Source organism: Mytilus trossulus, chromosome 4 (genome assembly GCF_036588685.1).
Source record: "Mytilus trossulus isolate FHL-02 chromosome 4, PNRI_Mtr1.1.1.hap1, whole genome shotgun sequence".
Classification (NCBI taxonomy): domain Eukaryota; kingdom Metazoa; phylum Mollusca; class Bivalvia; order Mytilida; family Mytilidae; genus Mytilus; species Mytilus trossulus.
In genome coordinates, this window is record NC_086376.1 from 3270324 (window position 1) to 3289992 (window position 19669).

Sequence of the window (19669 nt, forward strand, 5' to 3'; positions counted from 1 at the left end):
TTTCTAGTTTCCAAACAATTGCTTGAGGTCATTATAAGTGGGGTTTTTTCTTTAAGTTTTCCATTTTTCTATTGATTTATATTTCTTGTTTGTATAATATTAAGACAAAAAATGCTGATATGACAGAAGATTTAATACACACAAAATATAATAATATGACTTGCAAATTATTATATTAAGTACTGTAACATATTAAAATGGTAAATTTTCCTTCGATCTTCTGGTGAGTTAACTAAGTTATTTTTAGTAGAGTGCATTAACTGAATAATTTTTTAGTTATTTCACTCTCCAATTCCGCCATAGAGAACTTCTTGTTTGAAAAGCAAAGAAGTGGAGGAGCTTAAACCAGTGCATTGACTTCCATCTGAAAAGTTGTTAATGCAGTCTAGCTCCGCCTTTTTTCAACGCTTTCAATCAATTTTTATGCCCCACCTACGATAGTAGAGGGGCATTATGTTTTCTGGTCTGTGCCTCCGTTCGTTCGTTCGTCTGTGCGTCCGTCTGTACGTCCGTTCGTCCCGCTTCAGGTTAAAGTTTTTGGTCGAGGTAGTTTTTGATGAAGTTGAAGTCCAATCAATTTGAAACTTAGTACACATGTTCCCCATGATATGATCTTTCTTATTTTAATGCCAAATTATAGTTTTGACCCCAATTATATGGTCCACTGAACATAGAAAATGATAGTGCAAAGTTCAGGTTAAAGTTTTTGGTCAAGGTAGTTTTTGTTGAAGTTAAAGTTACATCAACTTGAAACTTAGTACACATGTTCCCTATGACATGATTTTTCTAATTTCAATTCCAAATTTAAGTTCTGACCCCAATTTTCACGGTCCACTGAACACAGAAAATAATAGTGCGAGTGGGGCATCCGTGTACTATAGACACATTCTTGTTTTTTTCAATATTTAACACTATTAAAGTTATGGGGGAAATCTGGAGTCAGAATTTTTTTTTGTCATCTGCTTGACCAGAATAAAAAAAAAATCATCAAATCGAGGATAATATGCCCAGTTTTGGGGATTGAAAGAACATTTTGATTATTACCTTCATTATTGGTATTTATAGGGATATGTTTCTTTTTTATCAAACGTCCTTTGAAACTACAAGTCTTACCCCGCTTCTCCCCTTTCTCTCACAACCACAACCCCTTTTTCAAGAATTTTTGTCCAACTTGCAAACTGTTCAGGGTTCAACTACTGCAGTTGTATCAGGCTGGGCTCTGCGAAATTATTGTTGTCTATAAAATTAACAAACATCACTAAGATTATTTTACATTTCTGTATTTTCAGACAAAACGACAAGAAAAGCAAGAAAATGATTGGTATACTATGTATATTGAGAGAGTTCGTAGACTTAGTAGGTCTGTGTCCTTATGGTCCTTTGGTTAGACCATGTGTTGAGCCAGAGAGTTCACCCCAGGTTCAAGGTATGTGTCGTGATGTTCCTTCCCCTGTGGTAGAGTCTCCTGAGCTGCCAAGGGCTGCTGACCCGGAGCAGTGTTTGGTGGAAGCACCCCGTGTTGCATTGTTTTCAGCAATGCCATTTGAGGTAGAAGTCATTTCTACTTTGGATGACACTGTTGAAAACGATACAGCGGTGTTTGAGGAGGAAGAGGAACATGAGTTGGTTTTCGACACAGATGATGCTGACCTTTTCTCAACCTGGGATCAGGAGCAGCAGCAGGCTGATGAGTGGTGGGATGATCTGGAAAGGAGGGTTATTGATGTTTCAGAGGAGGTGGAGGCCCTATCCGAGGATTATAGTGAGGTAAAACAAAGGTTGGAGAGTGATGATGAGACTCTGCAGATGTTTGGCGCAAACTTGGAAAGTGAGGGTCGAAATCTGCAGATGCGGTATGTAATCTCCAGGGTTTTACCTTGCTGTGGTCCTTTGGATTTAGAAAAAGGTGTAAGTGATGTGGAAGAGCTGTCTCTAGAGGATGACGAGGTCTTTACTGATGAGCAGGATAGAGTTGTGATTTGGGACGAGGAAGGCAGAGCAGCTATGAGGAGAGTTTGGTTCAGGAGGCATTTCATGAAGAGTCATTGTCTGAATGGATTTTGGAGGACCTTTAGAGGGTACAGTTTGAGGTGTCGGATGTTTCAGCTTAGTATTGTGTGTCGTTGAGAAGAGTAGGTTCACATTGGTATTTTTGTTAGTTTTGTCCCTTATGACCAGTTGCCCCCAGATTACTTGACAAGTAATGAATGACTGAAGGTATTGATTGATCGGTTGGTTGATGTTTTAGTGATGATTGTATCTTGAACACTTCATTGACGTTTGGTCTTTTAATAGGTCATAACAGGTTAGGAATTCTCTGGCAAAAATGAAAACTATAAAAAGATAGTTCTAAGTAAACCAGCCCTAATTAGTCTTACTCCCTGAGTCCCCCTCTACCCAAGTACTCTACCCTTACTTTCTTTGTATATATATATGTATATATGTGTAAATAAAAGCATGATTGTTTTATACAATTTTTAGTTAAGTCAGACATTGTATGTTACCAAAGGTAGATGTATAATGTTGTTGTAGCATGTTATCATCATTAGGATATCAGAGACCTTCATATGTACAGTAATCATAGAAATAGAGTATTAATTTTGTACAGCAAAAACATTTAGAATCACTAGTGATTTCGGTGAGAATTCAGGATTTCAACCGAGGTAAAACTTGTAATTATCACATGACATCATCATTCACAGAACTCAACACACTTGACTTTATCAGTAACGCACACCTTTAAATTTGATATGGATCAGATTTAGAAAAAAAAACATAGAAGAAAATTGGTATCGATCATCAACCTTGTCGGTCAACATTTTTTTGGAGTTGTTACCCTTTTAATGACCTTTTTTTTTACCATATTTTGGACATATACAGTCTATAGATAGAAAAAACTAGATTATAGAGAGAGAAAAATTTAAAAACTATATTATAGAGAGATAGAATAAAAACTATTATAGAGAGAGAAAAATTTGTGAAAAAAAATTAAAAATTATCAGCAAGATAATATCTGTTTTGTGGAGAAAAAAAAACTATATAGATGTAGAGACAATGTACAACTGAAACGAATCAGTAAATCATGCATTGAGATCAGAAAAGTCTCAAATTCCCACGGTCAGATGTTTATGGTCTCCCAGTTTTCGTTGCCATCCTACAATATCTTTTTCTTTTTGATAAACATGACTTATTTTAATTTGGATTTTTTCTAAACTATTTTGTAAAATGTAAAATAAAATAACACCTTTCTTAATTAGCTCTGAATGCACCATACACCTGGAAACCTGGTAAATGAAACTTCTTGTTTAATCTTCCCTCCATGTCTGGTACATCAATATTAAACCATTTTATTCACAAAGTATCAAGAACTAACCTGGGTGGAATAACTAACATGATACTTCCTAAATAGGTTGTCTGGAAGATGTGTGAATGAATGAATGAACGAGATAATAATAGAGAGCAGAGAGACAGATATCTTAAGGGTATTGTGTACTGTTCTGTGGAGGGAAGTTATTTAGGAATTTTATAATTCTAGTAATTTTCAGAATAGATTGGTATTTCTGAGCTAGGACAAAATTACTATTTAAGGAAAAATTGGTTAAAGTCAAATTTAGAGACAGATTAAATGTATAACTGTTCCAGTAGATTTCAAAGTCAATATTAATGAATTTATTCAATTTTTGTTTTGTCTTTAGCTTTCATAATTTTATTTTTTTAATTTTCATAACTTTTTCTTCATACCAGTTATTTAAAGGTTTTTATTTTAGTATAGATGCTGTATTATGAACATCGTTCTGAAGGGCATGACTCTGACCTTTACATCCTTGATCAACCTTGAGGGTCTCCTCTTTGAATATGACCTTAAAAATCATTCCATAGTGCCATATCTATTTACATAGAATTCAAAAAGGGGGAATCTATAAAACCTGGTTAAGTCAAATGGTCCACTCCATTATGACAACCTGAACAAATTGAAAACCAGTGGTATTTGTTTTATTTGGTTTTTTTATTGACATAATTGGTTAACATTGCAATAATTACGACGGAGGAGCCAAAATTGAGTAAATATACAATACAACTGACTTTAAAATTCACACACTTTTAAAAAATTCACACACAAAAAATTCCCACACTAAAAATTCACACACAATGAAATCACACACTAAAAATTCACACACAATGAAATCACACACAACGAATTCACACACGAAATATTCACACACAAAAAAATCACAGAAGCAAAGAAATATGATAATCACCAACAAAAAAAAATCTTGGAGTTGACAGTACAGTAAAGTAAAACATAATGACATATACACTTGTAAAAAATTTTTTTTTCCCTACAGTTGGCGCAGTAGATACCTCTGCTTTATCTGACTGCATGACGTCCATACTTGTTTTATTTCAGAACTTACAATTGTCCAGAGAAGGTTATAGTTGTAGAGGTGTTTAGATCTCTTGTAAGTACCAGTTTCAGTACTTATCTGTCACTAGTAATACTGAGAATAAATGTCACTACAACTGAGCTTTTCCTGCATACGATTGGTTTCCTCACATTACTTGGTATTTTATGCAAAAGCCTATATTTTTTTTATATTTTGGTCAGTAGTTTTTCCCCTGAAAGTTTAAAGTAACATTTTATTGAGATATTTTATTGGCACTCGGATTTAAACACAAAACATTGCAGATTTGTGATAAAAAATAATATAAAATTTGTTTTTATTATTTCATGTGTGTTAATTAATATCAAAAGTAACCTGCAATATATTTAATTTTAATTTGAAGTAATGTGTTGGAAAGATGGTCTCTGATAATTTGGTGGTGACAAACATTCTACTTTTATATAAAAAAAAAAAAAAAAAAATACACTGTAATATCTATGTATAATAATTAATACTTTTTTTTCAGGTATTTTAATCCTTTCTTCAGTTTAATTTCAGAATGTTTCTGATAGACTGGATAGTGGTTGAGAAACACAGAACCTGCCATCTTCGGGATTTTGATGAAATCGTGATGAAGTAATGGATACATTATTTTCATGGGAAGGAGGAATTGAATTATATCGTGATGAAGTAATGGATACATTATTTTCATGGGATGGCGGAATTGAAATATATCGTGATGAAGTAATGGATACATTATTTTCATGGGAAGGCGGAATTGAATTATGTCGTGATGAAGTAATGGATACATTATTTTCATGGGAAGGCGGAATTGAATTATGTCGTGATGGAAGTAATGGATACATTATTTTCATGGGAAGGCGGAATTGAATTATGTCATGATAGAAGTAATGGATACATTATTTTCACGGGAACTTTCCTTTTACATCTTTTGAATTAAAACATCAAAATTAAATAAATTTTAAACAAAATCACCAAAATTTATTAAATTTTAACGATAAAAACTTTAAAGACATATCTAAGTAATTATCTTTTTCTGAATTAAAATAAAAATAACTGTTCATTTTTTCCAAATTTGTATAAATATATAACCATTCCATTTACTAAATTTTGATATCATAATTTAGCTCACAATAACAAAATAAGTATGAAAATTTTAATTTTCAGTGTTTCATTGAGATTTGGACTTCCAACAACATGAATTTAACAATACTACATTATTATAGGGTATGATTGCAACATGAATACGTTACTTACCTTTTTTCAAAATGTTTGAAAATTGAACACTAGCAAGTCAGTAGAACATTACCTATAAACTAGACATGAAACCCAATCACCATATCCTATCACCATACCCAATCACCATACCCCATCACTAAATCCCATCACCATACCCAATCACAATACCAAAGCACATTCACATAGCATGACACCCACAACCATTAACACTGTATGTATAGAAAACTTGAAACTTTTTATTTCTCAAGACCCCATCAGGGGTATGTGAATATAAACAATAATAACAAACAATAACATATATACAAAATAATGAGATCATAGAATGACATGGTTACATATTCAATATACATAAAGTACATGATTTAAGGAATTTGCAGTGGAAGGCAAATCTAATTTATAACAGACAGAACAATTTTACAAAATTTGGCAAGTTTGACAATTAAATTGTAGTCATCAGAACAAAAAAGTTCACAATATTTTATAGCATTTGGCTTTTTATACACATTACAGGGCAAAAGCCTTTTTCTTTCATTTGAAAAAAAAGTACATTTAAATAGATAATGAAATTCATCACCAATTTCACATAAATTGCATAAATCACAAATGCGATCATCACGATCAACACCCCAAAAACGACCTTGTTCTATTGGCAATTTATGGTTCATACATCTAAAATTACAATATGCCTTTCGAAGATCATATGGTAGATCAACAATATATCTTTCAAAATTATGAATGGTTTTGAAAATTCTATAATTTAAACATTTAGCAGAATCATAAACAGTAGTAACCCATGTTTGTTTGAACTGATCACAGAGACATTGTTTGACTAGATTTGATATGACTACATTTTTTGGTACACTCTGTGACAGCCAGTACTCTGAGAGACCACAATTATTAAGGGTTTTTTCAATACAAACAATCCATTTAGAATGGAAAAAATTCTTGATATGCATGTTATATAATAACTTGTACAAAGTAGCAGCAATTTTATCTTGCTTATTACAAATAATTCTTTTCCAGAATGCAACCATTCTACTTTTGATAAAAATATCAATAGGAAATCTTCCTAGTTCACCATACATGATACAATTTGGTGTACATTTCTTCAGACTTAGTATATATTTATAAAATTGCAGACAAAATGATTCTAGTATACTGTTATTAGTAGAACCCCAAATCTCACAACCATACATTAATATAGGTAAAACCATTACATCAAACATCTCAAGCTGTATATCAATAGGTAAATTTAGTTTTCTACTTTTTTTCATTATACTAAACATAGCCTTTCTAGCTTGACAAACTAATCTTTCTTTATTTCTACAAAATGAACCATTTGAAGCAAAAATTATTCCAAGATATGTAAAATCATCAACAATATCTATATTTTGACCATCATAAGTGAAAGCAAGGTTATTATTCAGTTCAAAAGTACGTTTTCTAAAAATTACTATCTTAGTCTTAGCAACATTTACTTCTAATTTCCAACATTTGCAATACAAATACATGGCATTCAAGGCAGCTTGCAATTCAGATTCAGACTCTGCTAGAATTACAGTGTCATCAGCATAAAGTAATAGATACAATCTAAAGTATACAGCAATTTCATCATTATCAAGAAAAATATGAGCAGCATTGTAAACATTTGACAAACCTTCATAAGAATGTGACAAAAATTCAACTAGATCATTTAAAAACAATGAAAATAGTACAGGAGACAAATTTTCTCCTTGGCGTACGCCAACATTGCTAAAAAGAAACTTGAGGTGTTACAACCTAATCGTACACAAGATTTGGCATTTTTATACATACTGTGAATAACTTTAAACATTTTACCATCAATACATTGTTGTAGTAACTTGTGCCATAATGCACATCTATCCACTGAGTCAAAGGCTTTCCGGTAGTCAACAAAAGCACAAAATAAAGGTTTGTTACATCGCAAGTAAAGATCAATCAGACAGTTCATATTAAAAATGTGATCAGTAGTACCATAATGCTTTCTAAAGCCTGCTTGCTCTTCGCAGAGAACATTAAAATTATCTAAATAACAATTAAGCCTATTATTCAGCACACATGTGAATAATTTACCAAAACAGCTAAGAACCGTAATGCCCCTGTAGTTATCAGGATTTGCAGGGTCTCCTTTACATTTATATATTGGTACAATAATACCTTCAGACCATGAGTCTGGTATACAACCAGATTCAAAAACAATATTAAACAAAGCAATAAAAACTGGTAACATTTTATCAGCAGAATGCTTCAAAAATTCATTAATAATCAAATCATTTCCACATGCTTTATTATTTTTCAACCCTTTAATAGCCTGTCTCACCTCATTTTCTGAAATAGCTCTATTCACTTCAGTATTTAAACTAGTAATATTATCAACATCAATATTTTCAAATGTATCATCATTTTCATCTTGAGCAGAGTTCAATTTCTTAAAATGTTTATAAAAACAATCAAGAGACACTTTATTGACAATATTCTGTTTAGTCTGAGAGCTACATGCTCTGTTCAGTAAGTTCCAGTATGATTTACAATCATTTTGTCTAAGATTTTTTAACTTCTTAATGAAATTCTTATTATACAATCTATATTGATTACATAAAACCTTTTTGTACTCTTTACTACACACTGTTAAATTTGTCTTGCTTTCAGCAGTTTTAACTCTCCAGTTATAACTTTTTGCTCTATGATACAATTTGCGTTTTTCAGCACATTCTCTATTGAACCATGGTTTCTTAACCTTTCTTTTTTTTAAAGAATTATCAACCTTTCTAATGACCTTTTTTTCCAATAACAAATCACATTTTGAGGCAGCTTGTAAAATTAAAGAATTACATTCATCAACTATTGAATTAACAACAATATTATCTATCAGATCAGTATCTATTTCTTCAAGTTTAACAATAATTGAGTGAATAACAGCTTCATCAATACAATCATTAAATTCATGATATTTGTCATTTTCCCACTTACATTTAGTAACAACAGAGGAATCATCAATATCAACATTTATATTTTCAACAACAGGCATACATGTATCTTTACTTGACATTTCAATATAAATTGCATTATGCACATCACTTAGCATTGGATCATAAGGAAGAATTTCAAAATCTAAAATATTTGTAAACAATTCAGGAGACATAATACAATAGTCAACAACAGTCGATTCTTTACAAGTAAGTGCCCCAATATTTTTATCTTTGAACAATCTGCCATTTGCAATCAATAAATTTAAGTCTTTGCATAACAATAATAATCTATTTCCATAATTATCTACAGATTTATCCAGACTAGAACGTTTTTTACAAATACCTAATGCATCTAAGTCTACAAAGTCAAAATTCTGCTTAATCTCCTTGTCAAGTTGAGCTGATTCACTAACATAGTGATTCATTTCAACAAAGTCATCTTTCTTTCCGGTATGCGCGTTAAAGTATAGAATAAAAGGTAGTTTATACTGGCTTGCTAATGTTTTCTTCTTGTCTTTCTTTAATTATCCCCTCGCCCCACATAGCAACAGCTTTATGTATAGTTGACCTGGGACTGAGCTTCGGAGCAGGTTGGGTGGAATGAGGCAACGTCCAGGAACTGGAATTTAAGAACTCAGAGGTCTTGGAGGAGACTATGGTCTGATGAAAGGGAGAGGAAGACTCCAGGCACTTGTATTTAAGGGCAAGGAAGGGAGTAGGGAATAGCTAACCCAAAACAAGTCCAGGGACTTATTTTTAAGGGCATGGGGACCTGAAGGGTTATCCCATGGGGGTCCAGGGACTTGTTTTAATGTGATTGGGGGTTGGGGAGGATTACCGCATGGGAGTCCAGGATCTTGTTTTTAAGGGATGGTGGTTGGGGAGGATTACCCCATGGGAGTCCAGGGACTTGTTTTTATGGGATTGGGGGTCAGGGAGGATTACCCCATGGGAGTCCAGGATCTTGTTTTTTAAAGGGATGGTGGTTGGGGAGGGTTACCCCATGGGAGTCCAGGGACTTGTTTTTAAGGGATTGGGGGTCAGGGAGGGTTACCACCATGGGAGTCCAGGGACTTGTTTTTAATGGATGAGGGTCGGGAAGGGTTACCCCATGGGAATCCATGTACTTTTTTTAAGGGATTGGGGGTCGGGTAGGGTTACCCCATGGGAGTCCAGGGACTTGTTTTTAAGGGTTTTGGGGTCAGGGATGGTTACCCCATGGGAATCCAGGGACTTGTTTTAAGGGCTTGGGGTCAGGGAGGGTTAACCCATGAGAATCCAGTGTATTTAGGGTCTTGGAGGTCAGGGAGGGCTACCCCACAGCCTAGTGTAATAGAGATTAAAAAGTTGCTGGGGGGAGGTAAGTAATGTGTTGGTGTTGTAATTTCACACTGTTCTGATACTGTATAGTTGCTTTATAAAGATTGTGAAGTACAAATAACCCTGTACTTTTGGATGAAATGCATTATAAATTTCAAAATAATGAACACTTCCATTTTCTGAATTCAAATAAATAACACTTTCTTTTCTGGATTTTAAATAAATAATTCCTTTTCTAGTTTTCAGATAAATAACCATTCCTTTTTCTAAATTTAAATAAATAATTCTTCCTTTTTTAAAACTCAAATAATTCTTCCTTTTTTAAAACTCAAATAATTCTTCCTTTTTTAAAACTCAAATAATTCTTCCTTTTTAATTTATAAATAAATAAACCTTCCTATTTCAAAATTTAAATAAATAATACAATGTACTTCCTTTTTTAAAATTATAAATAAATAAACCTTCGTTTTTTTTTATTAAATTTGAATAAATAACCATTTCTTTTTTTAAATTTGAATAAATAATCATTTCTTTTTCCAAATTTAAATAAATAACCTTCTTTTTTTCTAAATTTGAAATAATGACCCCTTTTTTTTGTGTGCTGGTGGTGTTACCACAGGTTTGTGTATGCGTCTAGTGTGGTTGGGAGTCAAAGACTCTTAAACTGCCGCTGGATAGCTTATATTCATAGGTGAAAAGAAAGCTGAGTGCGTAAGTCTTTCCTTCCAGTATATAGCCTCTACACTAACAAGACTTCTACAGTGCCTCCCCGTGACAGCACACGGTAACTAGGATCTAGTGTCCTAGGCTTGACTGTAGAGGATCTCGGAGTAGCAAGGACCCTAGAGATGAAGTGTGTAGGCCGATTGACATGCGGACATCCCTAGCACTCATCACCCTTGCCCCAGTTATGGGTCAAATAGCCGGCTGAATGATGGTCATAAGCCTTGAAAGGATGTCTAGGAGAAGAAAACTCTTGATATGAAATTTTTGGTAGATTTGACTCGTCAGCCTTGGTCTGCAATTGATTTAAAGGAAACAAAGCTTGAGTAAAGATTCTCTGGTTCTCCAGGTTTGGGATTGAGAAATATGTCAACAACCTATCCTTGTAAAAAGGAAGAATGATTATATACTGATTAATCTCCCAGATGAGGAACATCACAACTGGGTCTGCATGAAGCTTTGACATTCAAAAGACAAGGTAAATATGCATAAGGTACATGTAGTACATGTCCAGTCATTTCATTTGAGTAGTTTAATGATTTTGATGTATAAATTCACATTTAATACATAATTCCACAAGATAATTAACATGGAGCACCAAAAATATTCATTGATATTCTGTTTAAGGGTAGAAAAGGGATAAAGGATGAGGTCCAGTAAGACCCCTTTTTGGCCCCAAAATATAGCAGTTTTACAAAATCGTTAAAATGTAAACTTTTAGTTATTCATTGGACAGTCGAATTCTTCTGCTACATAAATATGGGCTGTTTTTGACGATACAATGCACATTAAAAAAATTCAACATCTTCAAAGTATGCATTTTTTTATTTATCAAATAAAACAGTCCGATATGTTTCATTTTTTTTCAATGCAAGTTTCTATATTAAACTTAACTATAATAGACTTGATCTTAATTTTTTTTAAGAATGATTGAATCTTGTCTTGAAATCTGAAAATGGTTGATGTATACTTTTTAAGGAAGGGTAGGGGGTCTAAAAAAGTGTATGCCCTGTTTTGTACACTTTGGAAAATGGTTGACAATTAATGATGACCCCTATATATAATATCATCCCAACAAAATGTAGAATTTTAACAATGGTGCTCCTGAAAGAATAGGAGGGGTACACAGTTCCTGCTCCACAGGTCACAATTAACAGTTATAGATATAGGAAGATGTGGTGTGAGTGCCAATGAGACAACTCTCCATCCAAATAACAATTTAAAAATTAAACCATTATAGGTTAAAGTACGGCCTTCAACACGGAGCCTTGGCTCACACCGAACAACAAGCTATAAAGGGCCCCAAAATTACTAGTGTAAAACCATTCAAACGGGAAAACCAACGGTCATAGTTATGACTATGTAGGTATTACAAATAAGAATTCATAGGTGGAAAAAAATTCATGCATAAACAAAAAATAAAAAACTATAAAAATTCACAAGAATTAGCCTAGTAAATTAAGAAGTATTATTATGCCATGATAATATGCATGTATATTTATTAGATAAAATGTTATGTATTAGTAAGTTATAAGTTATTATTTATTATAGTGACATGTGAATCATAACATACATCTAAACAATTACATGTATATACATAGCAATTTGATATTTACACCTGGCCCATTGGACCTATATGTCACTTTAGCAATATTATATCTAATTTAACTGCTATGATTAGATGTTAATAAATTGACTAAATTCCATATACATGTATAGATATCTAAATAAGATTGGTATAACTGCCAATGAGACAACTGACTCCACCAGACACTAAAAGATATATAAGTTAACAACTATAGGTCAACATACAGCCTTCATCTTCCTATATCTATTCAATAAGTGTTTAAAACTATCACAGCTATGGATTCAATTTTTTTTTCAGTTATCCTGGATATTTTGAAAACACGTAAATGATTTACTGAAGGAAAATCGAAGGAAGTAGGACCTGAATGTAAAATAATACCAACTTGAAGGTATGTATGTTGACTGTAACAATAAATCCTTGTTTCAAGGTAACATTAAAGATAATGAACGGTTCTAGTTTATTGCTTCTATAATAATAGGATGCCTTATTACCGATATAAAAATATGAAGATGTGGTATGATTGCAATTTTGAAAATCCTCCACAAGAAACCAAATGACATATAAATTAACAGCTATAGGTCACAATTCTGCCTTCAAAAATTAGTAAAACCCATACCACATAGTCAGCTAAAAAATGGAAATTGTAAAATTTTTAAAAAAAATTCGAAAACAAACTGCCTTATTCATGTCCAAAATAATGAACAAAACACAGCAACAAACATTAACCACTGAATTACAGGCACATACAGAGTGTGGCAGGGTTAAACTAGTTTGAAGGCATATTGTCCTTATCCTTCAAATCTTTGGTTGAATGAAAATTTTCAATCCATGGTGCCTGAAAAAATTGACATGTTTATTTTAAACAAATCTGAAGTAAAATATAAGTACAATGGTGGCATTTCATACTTAAGATGCCATTAGATTTAATACAATTCTGAACTGCTTCATATGAAGAATTTCTTCTAAGCCTCTATCTCCTGGTTACCCCATGTATGGATAAAATGTAAATATCTTCTGACATCAACATTTTTATGTTATTTTGTGAATTTTAGTTTATGTTTTGAATGAAATGTTATTTTCTATTTGTAGACAAAGTGTGCTTGTTAATTTAGAAATCAACTGAAGCAGAAGAAGAAGAACGGATTCTGTTGATCTGAGAAACTTGGAAACACTTATTGACAAAAAAATATGTAGTATAATACAATTATGTTTAAAGAGAGAGATAGAAAAAGGGTGAGAGCCAGTTGTAAAGATTTATTCTTTTAAACCAGTTATGTTGATTACATTCGAATTTCATAGGCCTACAGTTCGCCCCTATATGGTCTTAGTTAATACATGTACTAGGTGATTAATGTAAGACTTTGATGTGACGTTTGAGAACAATCAGCTGCCATTGGTTTAAATCTTTTTTTATGCCCTTTCAGTTGGGGGGGGGGGGATATTGTTTTACTCCTGTCCTTACGCTCTACCATCCTTTTATAGGTATATAGAATTAAGAAGATGTGAAATTGGTGACAATGAGACAACTCTCATCCAATTTACATGTAGTATAGATAACTACTCCTAGAGTTTAAGGAGTTATCTCCCATATTTGTAGGTACTTTTGATATTTTGATATTTCATGATAAGGCTAATGTAAATAGAAGATTTAACTTGTTTTTGAATTTAACAAACTGTGCATAAGTTGTGAGGAATGGAAACTAGCAGGCCGAGTTTAAGGGTTAAGGGGAGGGAATACACTTGTTTATCTTTTCATATGAGCTAGTTTTTTTCACTGCATGGAAGGCCTGCAATAAATTAGAATGTATTAGTTTTATATATGATTGTTATATATTTGTTGTTAGATATGCTATATAAGATGCAAAAAAGTAAGATGACAGTATTATAGTTCTGTAAATAAAATTAGCTTGTAAACAGAGGTCTAGATAATGCATTAAGTTGATTGGTCTGACATTGGAATTTCAAATTATATTTATGTCGTCATCTACAAAAGAGCTTCCATTCTCAATATTATCTGATATTAAACACCCCTTCCTCCCAATTATGACTTCATTTTTAGTTTAATGAGTTATCTCCCATATTTGTAGGTACTTTGGTAACAGTATTTCATGATAAGGCTAATGCAAATAGGAGACAACTCTTGTTTTTTGTAGAAAAGAAAATTTAACTTGTTTTCAAATTTAATGGTAAATCCTGTGACTTCGTAAATTTTTTCTTAGCTTTAAAATAATATTTAACACCCTGTCCATGAAATTGAATATTGCTCCTCTTGATTTTAGTAAGTGAATTCTTTTGTAATAGTTTAAAAGAAATGTCAAATAGTATTTCATAATGCATTAGAAGGAATGGTATATTTTATAGAATGCTAGTATTGTTTTACTTGTATGTTTAAAAGTAGTCACAAAAAATGTCATATATTATTTGTTTTACTATTTACTATTTTAAAGTGGAATAACATGAACTTATTTCCCTATTTGCTAGTTCATAACGATTGTAAAGTTGAAATTTCTGTAAGAATTAAACACCTATGATTCTTCCCTACAATGTATGAGTATTTTTTAAAGCGGGGTGTATTTTTTTTTCAATATTGCCATATTCTTATGTCGTAAGTATCAGTATTATATAAGGTGATTGCTACATAAATCATTTCTCATTTTAATAAATAACATTTATTTGAACATTTTTATGTTTCTTTAAAATATTATTATTAAATAATATTTTGTTCCACTTTTTAGAAATAATCTAAGTGTTTCAGTTATTTTGAGAGGAAGAGTTTTTAGTTTAAATCCCTGGCTGGGTCAGACCACACAAATCGAAAAGCTGGTATTTGCTTGTAATAATATTTCAGGTTATATTTATCCCTTCAGAATAATATTTTAGGGTATAGTGATTCTAAAGATATAGGCAGATGTTGTATGAGTGCCAATGAGACAACTCTCCATCTGCTGAATTATGTTTGGGGTATTGTGATTCCTGTCGATTTTGAAGTTCACTTTTAATTCAATGGTAATTAATTAATCATTTCGAATTGGTTTTTTTTTCGCTTGTTTTTTTTACATAGATCAGGCCATAATGGTTTCTGCATTTGAAATTGTATCATGTTTTGTTATATTGGCGCTATCTCTTACAACTTGCTTACCTATATTTTTTAACACCTACAGCATGAAAGATGTACCTACTAATTTGTACTATTAGTTTTTAGTGATAACATTGTCTGTCATTTGACCCTTGTGTTACCTCGGATCAAGAATATCATGACCTGTTGTTTTGTGCACAATATATAACTTTAAAATGAAGGTACATTGTATTAAGACAATAATCAACATTTGATAGTTATTTCAAAGCTATGTGGAGGTAATCTGACTAGCATTTGTATGACATAAATGTAACATTTTTCATGCAAAGACTTGCAAGGAAAAATTAATAAGATACCATTAGTTATTATCGTTTATTGGGAAAGACTGTACTTTGACACTTTCATAGCCTTTTGTTTACTCTATTGTTGAGTTACTGTCACATTGTATTTACCCAAAAGTCGACATTCTTCTTTGAGCATTTTGAAAACCTTCAAGGAAACCAACTATAACTGGACTATTTTTTGATTGAGTTAAGTCTGCTAATTGATATTTTATCGTATGTTTTTATATGTTGTGATGTTATGCTATTGTTTCAGAAAAAGGGAGAAGGTTTGGGCCCATTAAAACGTTTAATCCCGCTGCAAATGTTTGCACCTGTCCTAAGTCAGGAATCTGATGTACAGTAGTTGTCGTTTGTTTATGTAATATATACGTGTTTCTCGTTTCTCGTTTTGTTTATATAGATAAGACCGTTGGTTTTCCCGTTTGAATGGTTTTACACTAGTAATTTTGGGGCCCTTTATAGCTTGTTGTTCGGTGTGAGCCAAGGCTCCGTGTTGAAGGCCGTACTTTAACCTATAATGGTTTAATTTTTAAATTGTTATTTGGATGGAGAGTTGTCTCATTGGCACTCACACCACATCTTCCTATATCTATTTAGTACATTTGAATTTGTATAAAAGAAATATTTCACTTCTTGCCACAGGAAACTTTGATGCAATGTTTTTATCTTTTTATTGTGGTAGGTTTTTCATTAGTTATTTTATAAACATCATATAAACTTGTCAGTAATAGCATTGGATACTTGATTACATGTATGGGAAGTTAAGTCGCCATCTGTGTTTAGGGTTCACAGATACTATACCTCCCATTTAGGTATAGTAACGTCCCCACCATACATATCAAGTATCTGCTAGTACTGGTATGAACTGAGGGAGATAGATCACTCAGTTGGACCCTGACCGTCAGACCAAGGGTGACTTGGTCAGACTGCGACCGAGTCGTGGTCTAAACCTTTTCTTTGTACCATGCATGAACTAAGTGAGATCGATCACTCAGTTGGACCGTGATCAAGGGAGACTTGGTCAGACCGTGTACCATGTATCCGTTTTACTGGTACAAGTTTTTATCCAAATTTTAATTGGGGATGTTTTTATTTTTTATCCAAATTTTAATTGGGTAAGTTTTTATCTTTTATCCATATTTTAATTGGGGACCGTGATCAAGGGAGACTTGGTCAGACCGTGTACCATGTATCCGTTTTACTGGTACAAGTTTTTATCCAAATTTTAATTGGGGATGTTTTTATTTTTTATCCAAATTTTAATTGGGTAAGTTTTTATCTTTTTATCCATATTTTAATTGGGAATGTTTTTATCTTTTAATCCAATTTTTATTGGGGATGTTTTTATCTTTTATCCAATTTTTTATTGGGGATGTTTTTATCTTTTTATTCATATTTTAATTGGGGATGTTTTTATCTTTTAATCAAATTTTAATTGGGCATATGTTTTTATCTTTTATCCATATTTTAATTGGGGATGTTTTAATCTTTTTATCCATATTTTAATTGGGGATATTTTTTATCTTTTTATCCATATTTTATTTCGGGATGTTTTTATGTTTTTATCCATATTTTAAATGGGGATGATTTTATCTTTTATTCAAATTTTAATTGGTGATGATTTTAACTTTTTATCCAAATTTTATTAAATGTTTTTATCTTCTATTCAAATTTTAATTGGGGAAGGGTTAACTTTTTATCATTATTTTAATTGGGGGTGTTTTTAACTTTTAATCCAAATTTTAATTGGGGATGTTTTTAATTTTTATCCAAATTTTAATTGGGTAAGTTTTTATCTTTTTATCCATATTTTAATTGGGAATGTTTTTATCTTTTATTCAAATTTTAATTGGGCATATGTTTTTATCTTTTATCCATATTTTAATTGGGGATGTTTTAATCTTTTTATCCATATTTTAATTGGGGATATTTTTTATCTTTTTATCCATATTTTATTTGGGGATGTTTTTATGTTTTTATCCATATTTTAATTGGGGATGATTTTATCTTTTATTCAAATTTTAATTGGTGATGATTTTAACTTTTTATCCAAATTTTATTAAATGTTTTTATCTTTTATTCAAATTTTAATTGGGGAAGGTTTAAATTTTTATCATTATTTTAATTGGGGGTGTTTTTAACTTTTTTATCTAAATTTTAATTGGATGGTGTTTTTTTTAATTTGTTAAATGGGATAGGTTTATTCATATTGGCTGTATAAGTCATGTTTTAGTCAAATCAGAGAGTAAAAATGGTACTCCGAAAGGAAGAGACTGGTGGTTCCTGCGGCCATTTGTTTCGGTGAACTAGCACCATAAAGTCCAGATAACCCTCAGGCCAGCTGGCTAGTACATTAGCAGACAGGTACTTTTGTACCATTTGGCATTTTAAAACATTTGGCAATTTTTACTTTTGGACTTTTACTTTCCTATTGTAATTTTTTTTTTATAATTGTTTTAATTTTTTCTAAAACATTTTTTACACCTTTCTATTAAATACATATTTTGGCTGCAAAATGGTTATCCAAGGATAATTTCTTTAAACAAAATTTACATCACACATTTTGGCTTATTGTAACTTTGGCTGTTACCTTAATTTTTAAAATAATGATAACCATTTAATATTGAAATAGAAACTACAGCTCCAAATTAGCTCAATATTAAAAAAAATGAAAAGTTTAGATCTTCCTTTAGGTATTGAAATTTTTCATTCTTCCATGCCTGGTACTTCATGATTAAAATCTGTTCATTAACTAACACTTTCATGGGGATATTTAACACACAGAGTAGGCTAATATAGGTGGTTAAGGATGATATGGATAAATGAGAAATGGAGGGCGGATGAGGGTAAATAATGAGAGTGGTATGTATGGATATATGTTCTATAGGGAGAAAAAGAAAAAAAATGAGTAGATGAGGGTAATATTGAGAGTTGTATGTAAAGTAGTTAGGGAGAAAATGTTAATTTCTTTATAAGGGCTTGATGTACTGGTATAATGGAAGTGCAGTTTTCTTTTTTCTCTTGTGTAGTTCTTATTTTCTTCAAAAATCTGGAGTAAACATTTTAACTTCTAAAAGTACTGCTGTCAAAAATTAACAAGTTAACAGCCTTTCTTGTTACTGATTATGTGCTGCTTATATATAAACATTGTAGCACTTCTCAGTGACTTGATAGGGTTGCAGCTTTTCATCAATTTTAACAGCATTATCTTAGTTATAGATGCAGTGATAAACACACTTACACTTAATTAATGTTTCTTTCATTCTGAGAAAATTTGCTTTCAAGTCTTTTTATAAATTTCTTGGTCTAATGTTTCTTCTGTATCTTTGCTGTCAAGTTTGTAGTTTATTCTCGTGTGGTTTTTATCAGTCTTAGAATGCAGTATTAGTGTGTAGGGTGTATGTATCTAACATTTAATGGTTAATTTTCAACAGTCAAATCCAGTCTATATTTAAATATATGTTTTATTTTACCAGTTACAAACAAAATACAAAATGGGTCCCTATGAAACTCTTTATTGTCATACATCATTTTATATCCAAGCCTCTTTTAAACTATTTGAAAACAGCGTTGGTGGTCCTGTCAGTGTTTCAAGCACAGCAAAGTGAAACTAGACTCCTAAATTTATATATACTGATTAGTACGCTAAGCACACTGCATTACACATGATAAGAAAAAAACAGCTAAGACTGGTGCTTGGAGTCGAAATATTGACTCTGGGATATGATGACACATTTCCATTCGGATTTTCACCTTGTGAACTAACATGTTCTCCACAATTACTAAGCAAAAGTTAACCAAAGGTCCTTGTCGGGGCATCTTGTTTAAAAAAATATGTCTGATAACCTGGCCTGCCAACCAAGATGGCTGCCATAGCTAAAAATGAAAAAAAGGGGTAAAATGTAGATTTTGGCATATATCTCTGAAACCAAAACATTTAGGGCAAATCTGACAAAGGGGTAAATATTTTCATCAGGTCAAGCCTA

At 31.9% G+C, this 19669-nt stretch overlaps 1 long non-coding RNA gene across 1 annotated transcript; it reads left to right on the plus strand.

Moving 5' to 3' along the window:
- The first annotated feature begins 10428 nt into the window (after positions 1-10428).
- LOC134714497 (uncharacterized) lies at positions 10429-14941 on the plus strand. Its single transcript, XR_010106545.1, has 3 exons — positions 10429-11153; positions 12561-12651; positions 13353-14941. It is a non-coding gene; the product is annotated as an uncharacterized LOC134714497 (long non-coding RNA).
- Positions 14942-19669: the final 4728 nt, after the last annotated feature.